Source organism: Pezoporus occidentalis, unplaced genomic scaffold, assembly GCF_034315485.1.
Source record: "Pezoporus occidentalis ecotype Australia unplaced genomic scaffold, CSIRO_AGI_Poc_V1 ctg52, whole genome shotgun sequence".
NCBI classification, from domain to species: Eukaryota; Metazoa; Chordata; class Aves; order Psittaciformes; family Psittacidae; genus Pezoporus; species Pezoporus occidentalis.
Window position 1 is genome coordinate 1,562,911 of NW_026915858.1, and position 20,642 is coordinate 1,583,552.

The following is a 20,642-nucleotide window of genomic DNA, read 5'->3' on the forward strand; positions in this document are numbered from 1 at the left end:
CATATCTGATACACATACTACTTGGCCAAAATGACTTGTTAGTGATTTATTTGGAATATCCAGCCTTTACCATATGACATCACCTCCTTAACTTGATGGAAAAAAGGTTTAGACTGAATTTTTCCCATTAAAAATAATGGGGCAATGGTTTCTTGATGCCAATATTTACTGATATCAAAGCAAAATATTGTCTTGGTTATTTGTCTTAATTTAGCCCAAACAGTACACAAAGCACAGGGGACAAAAACAGCATGTTCTTTCTTCTAAACCAGATCACTGCTTACTAATTACTATATGATTTGAATGAAAACAGAGGCATGATTCACTGATGTTTTATAGACATTTTCTTACTATATATAGTTTTCTCTTACCCTGATTAATAGAGGGGTCATGTAAGAGGTTTTCCTATATCTGCTTTCATCCAGAATCTCAGGATTGCTTTTTAGTTATCCATTATACAAAATACAGCAGAATGTCACACAGATCCTTTGCTAAGATCTCTAAGAAACAGCTACATTATGTATATATGGGTAGTAATATACATAGTGTTTATATATATATATGTGTTTGTGTGTGTATATACATACATATACACAATCAATTTTTAAACTTTAATTAAAGCTTTCAGATCCCAGTGGTATTTGAACATTCCTAAAATTCGGGTGTTCCATTTGTGTTGGATTCAGATACATTTTGAACAGACACCATTTTATGTATCTAAATCCAACACAAAATCCAACCCTCTAATAAGAGAAAGTTAATGAAAGTAAATGGCCAGAAAGGATCCTTTGATTCTGCATGTGGACCTCGACTCAGACAGAGATGTGCTTTCCCTTCCTGTGGTTTCTGTCCTGTTCGAAAACTCACGGTTGCAAGCTCAGGTAAAGCATCAAAGAAAAAGTAATTTAGAGCAAGAATTGGAGCATGAATACTTAGAAGACTGTGTCCAGATCTGGTCTGCTTCCAGCACGCCAGGAAAACAATATTTGACCCAGGATTTTTGGCTGATGACTCTAGGACGCATTTGGCTATGAATGAATCTGTCTCCTCCCTGTTAGATTTCTATTGCCTAGGAAATCTTTAGCAGAAGCTATGAATTCATTCCTCTGCAACCTTTCTAAGATAACATCCCCTATTTACATGCACTCCACAGACCTTTGCTTCCACCCACATCAGGCACTTTTTCTCCTGCCTTGTCTCTAACAATGCCTTGTACAAGGTACCAAGGGTGGCGTGGCGTAATGGGAACCATGTTCTGTCAGTGGTGAACACATCAAAGCCCATTCATTTATTTCATCTGCGCTTCACTGACTACGAACATGCCCAAACAATGCCAAGCACATCAACACAAACTTCTAGCCTCAACTTAAATGTTGCATTCGGACGGAAGGAGAGAGGAGAATTTCTGCCCGGTTGCCACTAGATGGAGTAAGGCCAAAACTGTACATTTAATTAGTCTTGCTATAGAAGCGCATCCATTTCCTCTATAGGTTTTCTCTTAAATGAGCCTATTGAGCTGAAAACCCGACCTTTCTAGCCCTAGAAAGAGTGAAAGAGCCCTGTTTATGTTTGTACACTGTACCAATTTGTAACTAGGGTTCATTCAAAGGATTCACTGAACTTTCCAGTTTGTACCTTGGAGAATTGAAGTCAAATTCTTAAAAGACTGGCTACTTTATTTGTCTTCCAGCACTCAACTGAGATGAGTAAACAAGGAGTCTAAACTATGGGGACAGCCTCTGTACTGTGACTGTGCAGATACACAGGTTCTCTCTTTAGGCTTCTAAGGCAGGTCATTAATACCTGATGGTGCTGACATCCTTGAAGGAGTTTATCAGTAGTCCATCTTCCCTTTTTCTCTTTCACTCTGTGTCTTTTACACTTGTCTGTGCAGCCACCTAAACTCCCATCTTCTACCTAACTGATTACATACTTATAATACATGAGGAAAAAACAAAATATTTCTTCTTGGGGTGCAGCAAATTATCACTTACACAGTTTTCAAAACACAGGTGGTATTCCCAGGCATGCTCAGCATTGCCCTAGTTCTGTTTCCAACTAGGGGTTTTACTGTTGCCTTAAATGGCAGCTGACAATAAGATAACAGTTATAGCTTCTGAAAACCTACTGCATACATTGTGCATTTTGAGAAGTACAGTGCAGTTTGAATGGTGAGCATACACACGGCAAGCTCATTACACTGTTGTTTTTGTAGTTGTGACAATTCTGCATACTCATGAAGCTGTAAGCCTGAAGGTGCTTTGTGTATTGTTTTACTTAGAGAAGAGAAGAATATTACAACTGAAAGTGATCTACAGCGATTATCTAGTCCAACTGCCTGAGCACTTCAGGGCTAAGTTAAAGCATATTGTTAAGTGCACTGTTCAAATGCGTCTTAAACAGTGACAGGCTTGGGGCATCAACACCTCTCTAGGAAGCCTGTTCCAGTGTTTGAACACCTTCTTGGTATCTTTTCCAGTCCTGAGAACCTTTATCTCCTATCACATCTTTTTCTTGGCAAGAAAGTAAGCAATTCATCCATACTCTTCCTTGAATCTGGATTAAAAGCTATTTTTTACCTTTATTCTTTCTGAAACAGGAAACATTTCTCCTTCACAAACTTTGAAGATCTTCTGCTAACCAAATGAAAGCCTTGCAGATCTGCTACCACTAATACTCTTCCAGATGAGACTGCTTGGATGTTATTTCTTTTCCACCAAGTGAGGCTTCTTTTTACTGTACTCAGTGACGAAATGATTTAAGGCAATAGCTGGTCAGAAATCCAAATATATCTCATCAAGAACTTTTAAAAAGAAAATGTTGGTGAGGAATGTTTCTGCTTGAAGAATAATATTGTATATTCTCCAGGAAGTTTTGAATAGATTTGGAAAAAATAGAAACTTTGAAGCAGAATGATGTCTCTACTTGAAATGTTGTGTTATGGGATTTTTGCAGTCTTTTTTAAGAAAGCAGTGAAATTACCGCTTAGAACAGAACGAGAAATTATAAATGTGTTTTATATGAATTGATCTTTTGAATCAAAACACGATTTTGTTTGAGATTTTAAAACTGATTAGTGGAAATTACAGGTCATCTGGACAGCCAAAAAGGTTTCCATTTCAGTGTAGAGGACATTAACTTGATAAAACCAGTGTTGCTGCATGTAAGAATATTTCAACTGCTGCAGAGCTCCCCATGCCAAATGCTTACCTCTTCAAGACTGTCAAGAGTTGGCTTGTGAGGTCTCAGCTGTGCAAGCAAAGCTGATTTTTGCTGAGCAGAGTGCCAGGATTTCTGTCACAGACAGGAGAAGAAGAGTGGGCAGGAACATAAGAGAGATGAAGAAAGAGCCAAGGGAAAGCATTAGTGGTTCAGGCATGCTGCTCCTGGTGATTGCACAGGGACAGAGAAACTGAGCCCAGCTGGGCTGCTTCCAGCCCAGGACTGTGACAACTTCCCGCATCCCAGCTCTTCAGCAAAGCAGTGGAAACATCCAGGTTAGACCTCTGGCGTAGGCAGAGTCTGTTTTCCCCCTCCATCTCTCTTCCATGGTAGTATCCTGCCAAAGCAACTTGCCCAAACCTACCATTAGCTCTTATTTTGATTGACCAATAATTCATTTACTTTCCTCACTTCAAGGGTCCCATCTCAGAATTTAGGTGAGACACATCTTCTGCTACCAAGGGGCATGAATCCCTCAGCAACCAGATTATTTTTCTTACTGTAATTGTAAACTGGATGGAGGTGGCATATCATAACTTTCCAAATAGGAGATTGGCTGGAGTATGTGCTACAGGACTCTCTGACACAAAAAATTAAGAGTTCATTTACCCTTCTTCACTAATAATTTTATGATTGTCAGCTCCCTCTTCCTTGCCATCCCTGCTGGAGTATTAGCTTAGTAGTAAGTCTTATGAACACTAGGTGCATCGATAGCTCTTGTAATTAACATGGCTTGTCTTTCAGGGATCTCATACAAATCTGCTAACAATTCCTCATCCTAGTTTCTACACAAAACTGGGCAGCACTATATAAAAATTTGCTACAAAGGAGCTGACGATTATCTGTTGATTTGATGAAATACTTTGAATGTAGACATTAATATCCATATACATTTCTCATCTTCCTGGGTAGGGGGTTCCACCACAAGTATTTAACTTCAGTTTCCTAAAATTTGGACATCAAATATAGAAACGACTTACCCTTTTTGGCACTTGGGGGAAAGAAAGAAGCACTTTCAGAGGAAGCATTTCTTCTGAGGACACGAGTAAGGCTATGGTATCAGTAACTCTAGGGATTGTTTTATCTCTCTGCCAGTCATAAAAAGGGACACAGGTGACTGACTTGAAGTAGATAACTGATTTTTTAGAAACTAAAGTTAGTTCAGATGAATCCCAACAGCTATGTGTTAACTTTAGCATCTAGTGACAAAATGATATTATGTCAATGAAAAAAAGCTCTGTATCAGAAATATAGCTATGCATATCAGTGAGTCTAGCTAAACCCCCATACAGGTGCACCTACATTATACTATTTGCACCAAGTATATTTATTTCAAGATAAGGTTTTTTTGTGTCTCTTTCCCTCCTGACCTACCTTTCTATCTCTTCATAGTCTGGAAGACGTCATTGCCTAAATAGTTGGTATGTGGTCATAGTTTTCTTAACTTGTTGAAGAAAAAGCATTTGGAAACATATCACTCTCTTCATTGTATATTGCTTGGCACTATTCTATAGCGCAAAAGTGGTTTTAAAATTGGGTTGCTTCCTGTTGCTCAGCTTGTAAGCCTCAAGTCTTTATATAATTTTGCATCTGTGAAATATCATTTCATTCTAAGGCTGTAAAGAAAATTGCTTCCCTCTCTGTTGTTCAGGAAGGACCACCAAGAAAAGGGGAGAAAGGATCTTGCTAGGGGCTGTGTGGGCTATGCCTGAGGTCAGAGCAAGGGAAAGTGAATGGCTGCGCTTCATGTACACACATCATTTGTTCAGAACATGCTTGTGCCTGGGAGCAGGGGAGCCAACTGCGTGCACCCGGGACAGACACAGCTCTGTCAGAGTGTCCTTGCTGTTCAAACCTGTTATTCAGCCACCCTGGTGCTAGGACGGTCCTTAGTGGGGAAAGAAAATTATGCCAATGAAAGCGATTCCTTTTTGATATGGAAAAACGTCAGAAGGGGGTAGGATAAGATTAGCAAAACAATTTCCATTGCTGAACAAACAGAAATTTCAACCCAGGTCACCAGGGGTGAAATGTCACTACACCAAGTTGTGTAGTTTTGACTTCCCAGTTAATCCTTATTTCAGGGTAATGAAACTCAACTGTCAGCTGGAATACCATGTCCAGCCCCAGCATCCACACCTTCAAAAGGATTTTGAAAAATTGGAAAGCATTCAGGAAACTGCTTCAGGAATGCTTTGAGAACTCTTTAATCCAGCAGACAAAGGCATAACAAGATCCAGTATCAGAGAGCTGTGTTTTGAAACATTCAGATTAGAAATAAGGGTATGAGAATTGCATAGCCAGGGAGGGACTTATAGATTCTCCATCACTGCAAACTTTTGAATCCAGACTGCTTTATATTGTAAAAAAAAAATTATCCTCTGCTATGGATTTGAGCCCAGAATTGGCAAGATTCATCAGAATCCTCTTGGGTCTTTGTAAGCAATAAGTCAATGAAAAGTAAAGTACTTAATCTCAAGCATTTTATTTTTAACATGCACGTAAAAGTTGGTACAATAGTCTCATACTCAAAGGAAAACCTTAGCCAAGCTTTAGGTAAATTCTGATAATTGGTTACTTTAAACTGTGACCTTAGATGCTGGTTTGAGGGGGGGTTTTGCTTGTTTTTTTTTTCATAGGATAGATGTGAGTTCTAATTCAAACATATTATAAATTCAAAGAGCTGGAGAAGAGGTTATGCTGCAAAAAAATAACTATGGCAAATTATTAATTCCAGGACTCTTTCTTTCCATACTTATTCAATATCCACTTGCAAAACATAAATTCATCAGATTTGATCAGTATTTAGAGCCATTCAGCTGTATTTTCATTTAAAGAATTGACTGTAAATATACTTGAGACCATTCATGGTTTTGATATTTGATATACTTACTGCAATTATTACCTGGTATTAATCTACTTGAGCGGGTAAGTGGTCTAGCACACCCAATGCAAATAGTTGCACATTCAGATTGAAGTGTGGCATCCAGAGATGTTTGCTAGAATAAAACCTCACTATTTAACCAGAATATGCAAAAGTGCCTGATCAAAACTGAAATTAATTAAAGCCTTAAAAATATGTTTAGCAGTTTACATCAGGGTAATGAACATTCAGAGGCAACTAGCATGATACATTAGAGACTTCCAGTGCCCTCTTCTATTTTACACATCATTTTTCTAGGTGCTATGATTCTCCTTTTACTTATTGCTGCTCCATCTCTTTTTCAATTTAACTTTGTAATTATAAAATCCTTCTGTCACCAGAACTTTCTCAGGCTTTTCCTCATGCCTGTTTTCCTCCATCCTGCCCACTCCAGTTCCAGGTTATTTCATGCCAACAGATCCCAGATTTAGAAAAGTATATTGCTTGTGAAAATGAGGAGGCATATGTGCAAGTCACTTTGCTGTGGCTACACTGTGAAGTTCTGCTCATCTGGAGTGCATTTTTCCACTGTAGATGAACGGGGCACCTGAATGAATTTAATAGTGCTTGATGCACACAGTATTCATTACATGAAGTAATACTGCACTACTACACAGCACCTCAGGAGCTGTAGAAGTCCTAACCCTTATCTCTGAACACTGAGCTCCAGAAAGCTTCTTTCTGAATTTTGCAATGGTTACTGGGAACAGCACTAAGCCTGTCTGATTATAGAACATTTAAATAGACAGTGACAGTATTGAAAGCAGTCCTGAAGATGTGCTTATATAGTCAGAAGTTTGCCTGTTTTAATTATTTAAGTTGGCTTAAGAGGAGCTAATAGTCTGAACTGTACCTTTTTATCACCCCCCAAACCCCTCTCCCTTCTCAACAAGTATTCTCATAAGGTTGTTCAATGAAAATACAGGTCTAGGACTAGAAGAAAGATAAAAACGGGGGGTCTTGCCTTCTTGTTTCTGATTTTAGTGATCTAATCTTGTTTCTTTAGCATGCAAATTTCTCCTTATTCCTACCCAGGCTTACTGTCATATATAGAAAAGTGGATTATTCAGATCCTATATAGCATGGCATGGAAAGAGAGATGAGTATGCACAGCAGTACTGTCATTTTATATTTGCTGAAGATACTCAAGTACTTTGGAGCTGGAGGCTGTACAGATACCTGGTTGTAATGAAATGCATCCCTTGGAGAAAGGACAATGCTTTTCAAAATGCAGTGTCAAGTACTCATGACACCTGCAGACCCAGTAAAATAATAAATGTTCCTGCACTGCCTTGACTGCTTTGTGCTCTGTATGGATGAGTCCCTTCTTGTCCCAGCATAATTTAACATGAATCAAAATATAGAGCATATTTTATGTGTTATTGGTATCAAAATGGATTTACTGATATATTTAGGTTGTGCATTCACTATCCATTTATGTGAATAGTAAGACATCTCATTATCTATAAACTGAATATTTAGTAGTTGTTAGATATAGCTACCTGAAGCACCCCACTCTTTGGTGTTTAATACTCTGGCAATAAACCCAGGTCATCAACATGAAACTCCCTAATCAATTTATTTGAATATTCGTAAAGGCTAATTGTGTTTTGAGAATGGACAGACACATGCATTAATTCAGGTTCCAGGTCAGCCAACCAGGAGGCAGCAGGGGGGTTGGATGAGCAGCAAGAAGACCTCATGGAAGTCAGGGCAGCAGAACTACTCAGGCTTCCCCTGAGTCCTGGCCCAAAGTGGGCAGATGGCACACCTTGCTCCTAGCATTTGTGACAGAGCTGTTCAGATGCCAGACTTGCTCTTGAGACATATCTTATTTGGTGGTTCTGCTTACTTCTCAGTTTGACCCTTATACTTGTACCTTTGGGGAAAAGGACAGAGCCAGCTCAAATTAAAAAAAAATTCCTAGTCTCTCCAAGAAGAGGAAAAGACAAATCTTCATTTTTTTTTTCTCATATTCACTGTGTGTAAATATTCTCTCTCTATAGACACCATTTTCATTTCATAATACACAGTATTTGGGATCATTTCATTATTTAAAAGAAGATTCATAGTGAATCCACCCATAGCTGACAAAGATCTGTTATTAACTAATAATAAAAAAGAAGGAACCAAAGGAATGAAGAAGAAAATGCTGTAATACTTCATTCACATATATATCTCAAAATTTAGCTGGACAATTCAGTCAGAACTGGGCAGACATTAGCGTGTGACACTAGGAGCAGAGAGAAGGAAAAAAAATCCCATCCTTTACATGGAGGTGACGAATGATGTATTAACTGTGCGTAAATTGTACAAAACAGGCCAGGCAGATTGACAAAACTTGGCAAAAATAATTCAATCCACAGCGTCAAATTACGCAATAAAAACAAGCTGGTGCTATTCAAACTGGTACATTTCACTTTAAAAAAGGCGGAAATAATGCTGGATTCCCAACAAATCATAGATTCCACTTGTTTTGGCCAAATCTCAGTCCCCTTCTAGTTCATGCAATACAAGTGAATGTTTTTGTAGTGACACAAATTTTGTTGTTCAGTTTTCCTGGTCCATGATCACATCTATTTATTTCTTCAGGTTACGAAAAAGCATCTTAAGAAAATAACAGAAGGGAATGTAGACCGGACATTACGCTTAGGAGGCTTCCTAAAAAGCAGGACTTGCAGGGACAGTCATCTGTAGCAGATGCAATGTTTTAGGATATTCTGTGCTCTGCCACCTCATTACTTCATTCAGTAGCTGCTTAATGTTATTTCTTTATAACATTTAGCTGACTTGTTCATAATATGTTTGAAGTATTGAAAGAGAATACTACTGTTTTGTTTAAACCGATGATTTCAGTGAAATGCTTGTGTATTTCCCAAAACATCCACTGCCAGTCATTACCAGTGAGATAAATTTAGGTTTAATTAAAATATCTAATTCAATTGCATCATGTGGCAATAATATATTTTCCCCTTGTGTGCTGTACATATTAAATTGTTATCACATGTATTCCATCTTTAACATATCCCTGGTGTGATTCTTGTCGCTTAAAATCTGCTCTGCTGTCAGAAGGAACCATCCATCATATTATTTGTTTGCTTGGAGCATCCTCCGCTGCTTAGGCTGGGGATGTTCCGAACAACTCAGTCTTCTCCCACAGCCTGATAGCTCCATCATTGAGCTACCATGTTCTGAAAAAGGGACAGTGAATATGCTCCTAAAGTTTGAAGGACATGTGGTCTCAGTCATGGACAGCAATGCGTTGCCTCAAAGTAGTAACAGGAAAACCTGAAGTACCTGGAGCTTTCCTAATGAGGCGCAACAGTGATTTAGCAGGCTGAGAATTGCCTTTTCCTCTTCTTCATAACTGCTGTGATGTGAGATCCACAAAGGACAGCATGGTATTTTGGGTGAGTTTTTTTCTTCTTTGGGATATGCAGCAACTAATTAGTTTTCTTTCATCTTAGGGAAGTTTTGAACAATTTTTTCCTCTGAAACACCAGAGATTGAAACACCTTGCACTAAAGCAAGAAGCTGGAGCATCTTATACAAAGATGTAGTATCTGTGGCTGGGTTATAGACCAGGTTTTGAGAGGAAAACCACCAGGAGATTAGGAACTAAGAAGGAGCAAAGAAAAGTTAGCTGATGCAGCTGGAGAAAAAATATCCTTAAGATTTTGAAACTTCGTACTTTACTTTTTCCTCCTTTCCAATTGCATGAACTTGTGCTGTTTGGGAGATGTCATAAAGAAAGCAGCACTTGTAAGAATCTCACTCAACACATTTTCATGAAAGAAATTAACCAGGGACCCAGTTAATTACTCACAGTTCTTGGAAGAAGCTATATTGGCTGCCTTCCTGGTTCCACACATATTGCCTTTATTAGTCGTTATACGGCAAGTGAATCATACATGACAGAGCTGGTCTGGCTCTAATATTTCGAGGTTATCTGGTCCTATTTAGTGATGTTCCCTAGAGATCCACATGTCCCCACAGCCCCTCATGACAGTGAAGAAGGAAGAGAACTCATCTCAAATGGTCTGTGCTCTCTGCTCTTGTTCATCCCTCTTCTTCAGCTAGGTAGTCTCAATCCAACCAGAGAAAACAGATGGAGTGGAGGTTAACTGTTCTCATTCATTCAGATCATCTTGGATTTAGGCTAGGTCATCTGCTCTAAAACCACTAGCGCATCAACAAAACAGGGTAAAAAAAAAGGAGCATCTAATGTCAATTTAGAGAAGGGCAATGACGGACCTCAGATGGCTTAGGAGTTTATTTTTTTAATTGCCATTGAAAGTAGTTCCAAGCAAAAATCCAGATCTATGTCATAGAGTGCATGAAACAGAAAATACATATCTGGACATGCATAATGTCATGCTTTGTCATATGAGATCACTGCTTTCACTCTAGATGAGCAATTTTCAAAGGGTTCTGTGTAGCTCAGGTTCCCCAAACTGTTTTTGAGAGTTCAAGGGTTTTGTAAAGGGTTCACGACATAATGAACTACAGCTTCCAAAATAGTGTTGAGAAGCACACTTTGGGCTACCATGTTCTGAAAAAGGGACACTGAATATCTACAGACTCATTCTGTCTTAAAAGGGAATGACTGCATTAACATCTCACATCCACCTTCCCTCTGCTTTTTTCTGTTCTTCACTAGTTACCGCTTTTCTTACTATGCTCTCCTCAAAAACACTATGGCAGCATGTATCATTAAGCTTTCATCAGGCAAAGTGAGCATCATCCTTAGGCTGGAAAAAAAATATCCAGTTAAGGAGAAGTTTATGTCAGGCTCTGTGTGGACTCCTGTTTTTAATCTGTTAAACTGAATTTGTGAGCCTTCTGGAGAGCTTTCAAAGGTAGATGTGTGAAAAGCAATCATTTCCTCCTCCAAGAAAACACACAAATGAGAGGCAACTTTCAAATACCTAAAGCCCAAGTCCCTGAAGCATACAGATGGGCTCAGGGCATCTGAATAGAGCTTGGCTCAAATTAAATTTTACTGGGAATGAAATGAAAGAAGGTAAAGGTTGAGAAAGGTGCTAGCACTCTTTTTTCCTTCTAAGGAGCACACAGTAATTCATGTTTGAAGTCAGAATCAGGCAAGATTGAGGAATTTTCATCCATGTCTGCTGTGAAATACAAAGACGACCTTTTTGACAGGAATAGTTTTATCCATGTTAACGAAGATCATTCTTTGGAGTTTGATGAAGTATTGACTCATGTCCTGGGATGGGATGTTGCCCTGTCTCTGGTAGAGACATATTTTAGAGTTGTTTTGCACAGCAAAGTACTGAAAAAAACAGGATCCAAATTACTGCTGCTTAGAGTGCTTTTCTGGCTTGAATCCACAATGTTAGAAAGAACTCCAAATTAAAAAACAGGTGCACTATGTCCAAAGGCATTTAGGTGCCTAACTGTCTATGAAAACACTATGAGCTGTTGAAGATCTTGACAAGTGTGATTAATCTTAAGGGAACACGACATTCTCCTGCATTCTCTCAGCTTCTCCTAAGCCACGACCCAATATTGCTGCTACAACCTATTCCACAGGCGGCTGAATTATCACACAGATTAGCTATGTGCCAAATGCTCTGCGTCAGCAGTGGGATATCACATTTTATAACTCCCATTCAGCAAGGTGGCTTTGAATGGGAGTTACTAAGGAGTCACAAGTGGAATACTTGGACAAAGTGACTATAGCTGGGGTGGCTCCAGACACTGAAACTGAGGAAACTCAAGACCAGGAGTCAGTCACCAAGGACAGACCAGCCCAAGGCTCCATATGGAAAGTATGCTCAGAAAAACAGAAATCAAGGCTACCCAAAACTCAAGAGCAAATCAAGAGCAACGTCAGGAAATCAAAGAGCTTGTACTAAAAGTCTTGGATAAAGATGAGTTAGGACTGGAACAAGATAGAAGTTAGCCAAGAGGCAGGAGCCATGCAGAACCAAAGGGGATGTAAGGCAGTGAAAGCAGTTTGTGGGCAGTTTGAAAGCATTTATTACTCCTTGTGCCTGAATCAGAAACATATGCCAGCACTCAGTCAGGCTTCTCAGGACATCAATTGCCTAGGAGAGTACTGAGCCCAGCTCCTAGCTACAGAGCTTGGCTGCTTAGGGCCTGAGGGGGGGAGCATACATGCCTAACCTAGCAAATGATCAGTTTGTTCATTCAGTGTAGATAAGTCAATTCACAATCAGGGAAAAATTGTATAATGGAATCACCAGATCTCTCAGGTTTCTTCTTTTCCATCCTCTGTGGATCATGTCTTGGGACAAGAATGAGACTGGGGTATATGATGGGCTGCTCCATCTCTCAGGCCTCCTTTGGCTCTGGGGCTGTGCTGCAGCCCTTCACGCACTCCAGGCACTCCTGCCAGATGTGTTCACAGATCAAGACAAGCTCTGCATTCAGGGCTCCAAAGCAGAACAGATTTTCTGTAACAGCGGTGACAAAGATGTGGTCCTTGCTGTGAAGGAGATGGGCACCAGTTGTTTGTGTTTTGTCTCAGTGTGAGACAAAAGGCATGGATTACAGTCATTCCTGAAGTGTGGCCACATCAGTAGAATGTATTGTGAAATCTGTAGATTAAAAGTAGGTATATGCTTCAACAGCTTGCTGAATTAATGGCTCTGTAATTGCCAAGGGATGTTAAAAGGTTAGTCTGTGTAAGTAGAGCACACAATAGAAGTCAGGCACTCACGCTGGAGGAAAGAGGCAGTAATATCAATATGAACATGCTTTACACTGACATTGCTGGGTAACTGCTATCTGTAGCATATAACTATTTCAGTTTTAAAAATGTAAACAAAACCTGAACACCTAACTGAAGTATTGTTAATGGAATAAAATTCTGGTTGTAGACCAGAGCAAAGAATGCTATGTATTTTCTATGTCAGATCAACATCCTTTGCTGTTCTCATGAACCAAATTGTGTATATATATATATATATATATATATATATAAAGTTGTTTTGAATCCAAAATGTCTGTTATCCTTACTACTAGATATGTGAAAACAATATGCATGAAAAAAACATTGATCAAAAAGAAAATGTAACATTCCTGTTTTAAAACAAGGTGTGTAATGAGAAAATAAAAATTATTTATGAAGTCAAACGACTTTTAAATCTTTAAATTCCCCACATACCTTCTAGGATTATAGCAACCTGTGGAAGGTCATTATAGTTATAAGGGAAAAGATTAAATAAGCACTTAAGCAGACATAAATAAAACAGACAGGTTAAAAGCTATTAAATTGAACAAGACTAGAGGGGAACTTATCAGTGCTGTAAAGGAATCCAAACTAACGCAGAAGGAAACAGTGTTGAGAATGGCTAATGGGAAGCAGCAACTCTGGAAGTACAAAATCTTGTAAAGTCCCAAGTCATCTGTACCAGAGAGTTCTTGTGTTATAAGGAGGAACACAAAGAATTTATTACAGGAAAACTTCTGTAGAGACTTCAGAGTTTTCCTCTGAAATAACACAAAGCAGGATATCAAACTCGTGTAGAGATAACAAGGTAATGTGGTTGAAAACCAGTGGCTGGAAGAAAGCCTATGGGAACAGCCTGCCATGGTGTTTGCTTCAACAACTGCACAGCTGGAGGGCCAGACCCCTTCCTTCAACACAGCTATCTGTCTGCCTGGGGACAAAAATGGGAGCCTGAAAAAGGGCTTGAAAGTGGAATACGATTCAAGAGAAAGCATTCGTCCAAGGAAAAAGTCAGGGTGAAGGAAAGCACCACCTTCTGACTTAGGAAATCCTGAAAGATAATCAGCCAGTCATCTGGTTTGGAGTGTGCAGGAAGAAATAATACACCTGCTGTCGAGGTGTTGGGGGTGATGAAGATGCAGTGGCCACTGAGCTTATTGGGCCACAGCTAGAAATGTAGCTTGACCTCTAAATTAGTAATTTCATTTCTCCCAGGGAAAACTAAACAGGCAATATGTGAAAGAAAAATATATAATTAAAAAGAAACAGGATTTCTTTGGTTACTTTTGTGTTCCAGAGATGTAGCTCCCCTGAAGTCACTGAGGGATGTTTTTGCTAATAGAGCTTTTAAAATGAGGGATGGATTATACTCCAAGTATGGATATTTCTAAGTATGTCTGGTTTTATATGTTTCTCAGTATTTATATTTCTATTTTTCTGATTTTTGCCCAAACAAGAACAACAACAACAAAACACACACACACACAAAAACCAAAACACCAAGAACACCCCCCCTACCCCCCCCCCCCCCCCCCCTTTTTTAACTAGTTCTGTATCCCCCAAAGAGACAGAAGTATGCATGCTTTCCAGAGTGTGAAAAATAGAATACAATTTGGGGTAAGAAATTTAATTAAATACAGAATCAATTTAAAATGTGATGGAGGTTGTCATTTAAAAAAGTACATGCTGCTGTCATGCAAGGGTATCTCTGCAACTTCTTTCTGTTTCAACAGCTACAGTCTGCCAAATTTGGGTAAATGTTGACTTTTAAGGGATGTACCAACACACTGCTCAACACATCAGTAACAGCATCAGTTAAATGCAGGTCACTGCATTAATTAAGAGTGCATCTGTTATAACTGATCATTTTGTTCTCCCTAATTTTAATACACATTTTTGCCAACGTGTTTACTGGAATCATTACAACATCTTCCTGAGCTGAGAAAACCCAAAGGGCCTATTTATCTGGTTCAACTGTATTCTTGTTTAAACAGAGGGTCATACTGAAACCAAAGGATTGCCCTTTTGCCCAGAAGACAGGTCTAAGATTTGACTTAAGACTACAGCATGTCTGCAGGAAGCAGAATCCTTCTCCACAGGCCACTGAAGTCATCCTGAGCAAAAAGTATACCAACATCAAAGATGCACCAAGGAATGCCAATCACAGCTGCAGTTATGGAATAACCCTAGAGTCAGGAAGGGAAGGCTTAGCATCCTGATTTTATTTTCTGTGCATGCCATGATTTGATGTGTAGTTAACCAAGACAGGGCTGGGAACCCAAACAGTGTAAGAAAGGCAAACTCAACTCAGGCCAAGAATGTTTTGTCCTACCTCACATTTAGCCCTTAGGTGATCAAGCACTGCATGCTTTCAATTTTACTAGCTAAGGATATTTTAAAAAATATTCAGAGAACAAACGTTTCCGAATATTGAGCATGACACAAAATGTCATGAACACTTAAAGTTGCAGGTCCTTCAAGCCAAAGGAGGAAGATGCGAAGGGAAGGAGGGTGTTTTGTCAGATCCAGGGCGAGAATGTCCCTGCATAAACACAAGGCTGGGGATTGGACATCGTCTTCGGGAAGGGGTGGGGGGGGAACCAAAGGGGGTTAGGTCTGCCCACCAGGTTGCTGGAGACTGGCAGGGAGGAGCGGAGCCGCGGGGGAGCGGAGCGTGTGGGGCGGCGGAGGGGAGGCGGGCAGCGGGCGGGCAAGCTGGTGTGAGCTGTTTGGCCACCGGAGCCAATCGAAAGCTGGGGCTTGATCCTCTCCCCGGGCAGCGGCTGAGCGGAGCCAGTGCCGAGCTCCCTTCCACCGCCGGGACCCGGCGAAGCCGCCGCGCTCTCGCCACGCACCGCTCTCCGCCACTGCGCGCCTATGGGCATCTGCAGCCAGCGAGGGCTTCGCACCACCGCCACCGGCACAAGCGGCACCCGCGGCAGCACGAGAGGACGACGACCGCCACCCCGCTTCATCACCCCTTGGGATCTATAGCTGGCAGGACGGCGCGCGCTGCAGACCCTTCCCCGCCTCTGTGCAGGTATGGGGCGGCCGGGGGGCGCTCGGCCGCCTGCTCCGGCCCCGCTTCTCCGGCGGCCGCCTTGCTCCCCTCCTCCTTCTCCTTCCCTGCCCTCTTACACTACGGCCCCTCAGCGAGGCAGCGGTGCGGGGTGGCGCGCAGGGCCCGCGGGCGCGGTGGCGACTGACAGCGCGGGGCCGCCCAGCGGATCCTCGCCCGTCGCGCCTGCCTGGCCCCGCGGGAGCTCCGCGGGCCCAGGGCGGGCTGTGGCCTCCGGACGTCTCCACTGGGCACAGCGCCTTCCGCGCCCGCGCTGCCGCCCGTGGGGTCGCCGCAGGGGCGCGTAGCTGAATTAACGAGCGCCAGCTGCAGCGGCGACTGCGTGTCAGTGCGCTGCCCTGAGCGCTCTCGAAGTTACCTGAATGGCCAAGTCCCTCTGGGTCTGAAGCGTCGCGCCTCCGCGCTGCCTCCCAAGTAAAGAGGAAAATAAAACGGGTGAAAAATCACGTCGTGCTTGAAACCTGTGCCCCTTTGTACCTTTCTTTCTTTGCTTTGGGTTAATGATGGTTTGCGATTATGAAACCCCGCAAGGGATCAGCTCCAAAAGCGAATAGCGTTACTTTAAGTCATGATTTGGAAATATCTATATTGTGTATAGATGCACTGTGTTGTTTTGATGTGGGTTTTTTTTCCCCTTGCAAATGAGGATTATAATAATACAAACCCATGTCTGCCTCACAAGGGGCTCCTGCTTGACTGCTGAAGCTAAGGAAATGTTTGCACTCTCACAGGTCTTGCAGAATTGGAGTCGCAGGTCTTATAAAAAATTGCAGTGGCATTTGACTGAACAACTCTTATTTTTAGCATGCTATTGTGAAAGTGGTTATATAACTTTTGGTGGAGTTTTGAGGGCAAAATTAGCAGCTCATACCAAGTTAAACCTCCTATTTCTCCGAAAGAGGAGAAATAAACAGAATGAAAGCTCAGTGAGCAGTCAGGTGAACTTCAGCCTGACAAATGACCGTGACTGAGATTCCCGAAGGAAATGTCTCAGGTTAAGTTCCCCCAAGATTCACGAAGCAGCAGGTGCAAGCAATGTCTGTGCAGAGTCCCAGTTAGCAAGCTGCTTATCAGGCCACTTCAAGGCTGTTTCTTGCTTAAACCAAGGAGAAATCAACATCACGTCAGTCTTGTCTTCCCACAGGTGCCAATACGAAACAGATACTGTATTCCCTTGGGGGATTAGTTTGTTGCTTGAACTCCAAAAGTACACACCGCCTGAAATATTTGCTTAGAATACCTGATATATCTGGATGCAGATGTTTCACTTGCTAAACTTGATGCTTAGTTCTTAGGCTGGCCTTCCCTCATTTCTTTCCAAAAGGTAAAGAAAAATAATACCCCAGGATTTTAAAGAAATGCCCTGAGAAAATAACTGAAGTAAGGAACAACAATCTGCTTATTACTGAGAGCCAGGACTGAGGGTTCTGTCTTGGTATTCAGGCTCCGAGCAAGGGACCCCTCTCTCTTACTTTTGTTGCGTGGTCCTCATGAACTGCCATCATCCCAGATGCGCAGTGAAGTCCTAAACTCTAAACATTTGTCTGTAATTACCCTGCAGCTAAAGAAGGCGGCCTGATTTCCTAAATCACTGCTGTAGGATGCATGAGAAACATAGCAGGTAGAATTTTGCCTTCTTGCCTCTCTTGCAGCCAGCTGTTCATGCAGAGCTCTTTTGCATGGGGAGGAAGTGCATCTGGTAGCAGCGAGATTTGCTCAGCCTTCCATTGCAGCATGATAAGTAAGTGAAAGATGTGACAGTGAAAAGCATCAGTGAGACCTCTAAAAGGGTGCCACAAAAATAAATGCCATTAACTCTAGATTTTGAGCTGATTGGGTTAGCTAACCTGTTTGCTTTCTGTTTGTCTTTCAAATAGATTGTGCTGTCGTGAAACATAACTTTCAGTGTGGAATAGAGCAAAGGTATGAGAAGTTGAAGAATTAAACTCTGCAGATTTTGTTTTTTTTTTTTCCATGGCAGTAGCTATGGTTAAAAAACTAATAACTGAATTGCCACCTAAACTATATTGATATATTGGAAAATGCTTGGTTTCAGTCACCATTTGTCAATGCTTGTGAGAAGTGTAAATCGTGTATATCCAGATCCTCTCTTTTGTAATAAGTAGTTTATTCCTGCTGTAGTTTTGCTTGATAAATTTGGTAACTGGTAAATTCCAGCTTCTCAGTTTCATAGTTCTATACACTACTACTAAATTCACATTGAAATAATTTGAACTTAAACATCAGAAACTGATAAATTCTATTTTGGAACGGGTAAATTGGCATTTACCAGTTTCTGATTCTTGCGTTAGAATGGTTTCGATGAGCAGTTCAAGGCACTATGCAGATTTAGAGACATCCGAAGAGTCTTTTCAAGAGCAGCACGAAAAGGTCTTTCACTTTGCTCTTGCTGACGCTTATGGGTGTGGTTGTGCATTTATATTAGTGTTGTGGTTCGTGTCAGGAGTGTACTTTTGACGCCAGTCCTCCAGTTGTTCCCACTTACTGTCCATCTTCATATACCTCATGGTGGGCCAGCTGGATTCCTTTAGGATGAATCTAAACTAGAAGATGTGCTTGAGTCATTGCTGGAAATTCAGTCTGTGGGACCAGACCAGAACTAGCCTGAACTAAAACCCTGTAAAACACAGATAGTGTCTTCCATGCTTAAATGTTTTGCGCTGTATGTCTGTTCCTGTTGGACTGCGCTAACACAGACCTGGTCCATCTGCAGCAGACTAGTACCAGTGCACCACCATGCCATTTGGAACTGGTACTGTCTTTCCCAAGGGTGTGGGCTAATCCCTGCTTCTTGCACCATTGCCTAGACATGTGTTACCAAAAAACTCCTGGCTCAGCTGGAGACCGCAACCCTGCAAAAAACTGTGGCAGCCCTACTTGTGTAGGGCCTGAGATCTCTTCAGATCTAAATGAAAATGGCTTTTGTTTTTAATAGTCTGGCATGTGATAGTGGACTACTTGTTGCATGGGAACTTGGGATGAGGCAGCCTTGTGCTTGACTGATGACCATGCACACAGCAGTTGTGCTTAGGAAAGGATAACTGGTGCTTCTTCATGGTTGTTTGCCTGCCGCTGGCTGTAGCCCTCCTGTATATAAAGGTTCAGAAGGCCGTGTTTATGTTCCTCATGGCTTATGGAACTGATGAGAAATGTTAACTTGGAACTTAAAAACTGTCACTTAGAAATGCTGCACCATGTTTCCTGGGTGTAGCATTGTGGTCGACTGCACTTCCCACAAGGCACCAGAATTACTGCTTTGGAGAAGGTGCCATCTGTGGTGGCAGTTCTGGGGTCCCAGCACATGATGGGAAACATGCTCTCGCTCTTGAGCCCATTTGCCCCAGGAAGGTGGGGAAGTGCGATGCCCATGGAGATATTTAGAAACATCCATGTAAAACCTGAAGCTTTTGATTAAAACACGTTAAAATACTTCTTTTCTGCACTTTTCACTGTAAAGCAGAAGACTTTGCCATTTTGTGTTATTTGGTGATTTGGCTGTCTCTTTACAGTCGTATGTTTTACTTTAGTTTGCTGCTTTTGGGAAAATTATTTTAAATAGAAAAGGAAGATTCTGTTAATTACAAATTATTATCTTTTGTATGAAAGCATTTCTAACTTGAAAATGTAGTATTGGAGCAATTAGGGATCAGATCCTTTTTATTTGGCAACAGAAGATGGTCATTGCTGCAGAAATTGGGCTTCTTACCAACTCTTCATTTTTGCACACATTTTCATGAGATCATGATAGAAATCATAGGGTTGCATGTGTATAGCATGAACGATAAAAGATCCTCCTGGTTCACGGTGACTGCTCCAAGGCTGCTTTTAGATCACAGAAAATGTTGTGCTATTCAGAACAGGAACTGAAAAACAGGAGGGCTTTTCCTTCTCAGATGATTGTATTTCTATTGCTAGAGGTTGTCTACTGCAAACCCTATTCCAATGCATAGCTGTTCTGAGTTGAAGTATAGATTTTAATTTGAATTGTGTACACTATTGACATGTCACTTGAAACCATGGTATTTCTTGCTCTCAGTGCATTAAGCCGTTTATTCGCATTTTTTAAGCAGGTTTTTGAAGCCTGTTTCAGAAGGAGAAACAGATCATAAAAATCTCTTGCTCCAGGACATTAAAACAGGGCAATCTGTCTTGCAATATCTGGTGTGATACAATCATGGCAACTTCAGTTGTAACCTGTCCTTGTCAAAAAAGTCATTTTACAGCATCTACTTTTCACATTCATCTTTTTCTTCTGGGTATAACCAGAAGAAATCTCCTTATCTATGAGATTCTGTATATTTTTTTTTCTTTGTTCCTGTCTACATAGTATCTGTGAGAGTTATAGCAGCATATTTTAGATTAGTCATAAAACTAAAGGGGATTTGCTAAGGTCAGTTTTTCTCAGAGGCTACACTGCCATTTAGAATTATACTTTAACTGTATGTTGCATGCTACTGTCTTTACTTCAAGTTTCTTTATAGAATGAAAAAGGTAAGTTCATCTCTCATTCCAGCCAGTTTTACAGTCATTATTGTTTGGGAAATGAGTATTTTAAGAAACCGTAATTTGAAAAGAAACTAAGAAGAAATGAAAACTGTGATACTTTCAAAATAGAAAAGTCTCATAAACACTTGACTTCTGACTATTTTGTGTTAAGGAAGTGGGAGAAGTAAAGTACA

The 20,642-nt window shown here is 40.9% G+C and overlaps 1 protein-coding gene across 3 annotated transcripts in view; it reads left to right on the forward strand.

The window, feature by feature from the left end:
- The first annotated feature begins 15,514 nt into the window (after positions 1-15,514).
- GREM2 (gremlin 2, DAN family BMP antagonist) overlaps positions 15,515-20,642 on the forward strand; it is a 37,633-nt gene continuing 32,505 nt past the window's right edge. Inside the window, exon 1 of one of the 3 annotated variants that reach the window (XM_062637363.1) lies at positions 15,515-15,903. The gene's annotated coding sequence lies outside the window, so the exon portion shown is untranslated. Of the gene's footprint in view, positions 15,904-16,077; positions 16,357-17,842; positions 17,866-20,642 lie in introns of those variants that run through there. The other 2 variants (XM_062637364.1, XM_062637365.1) reach the window with 2 other exon arrangements.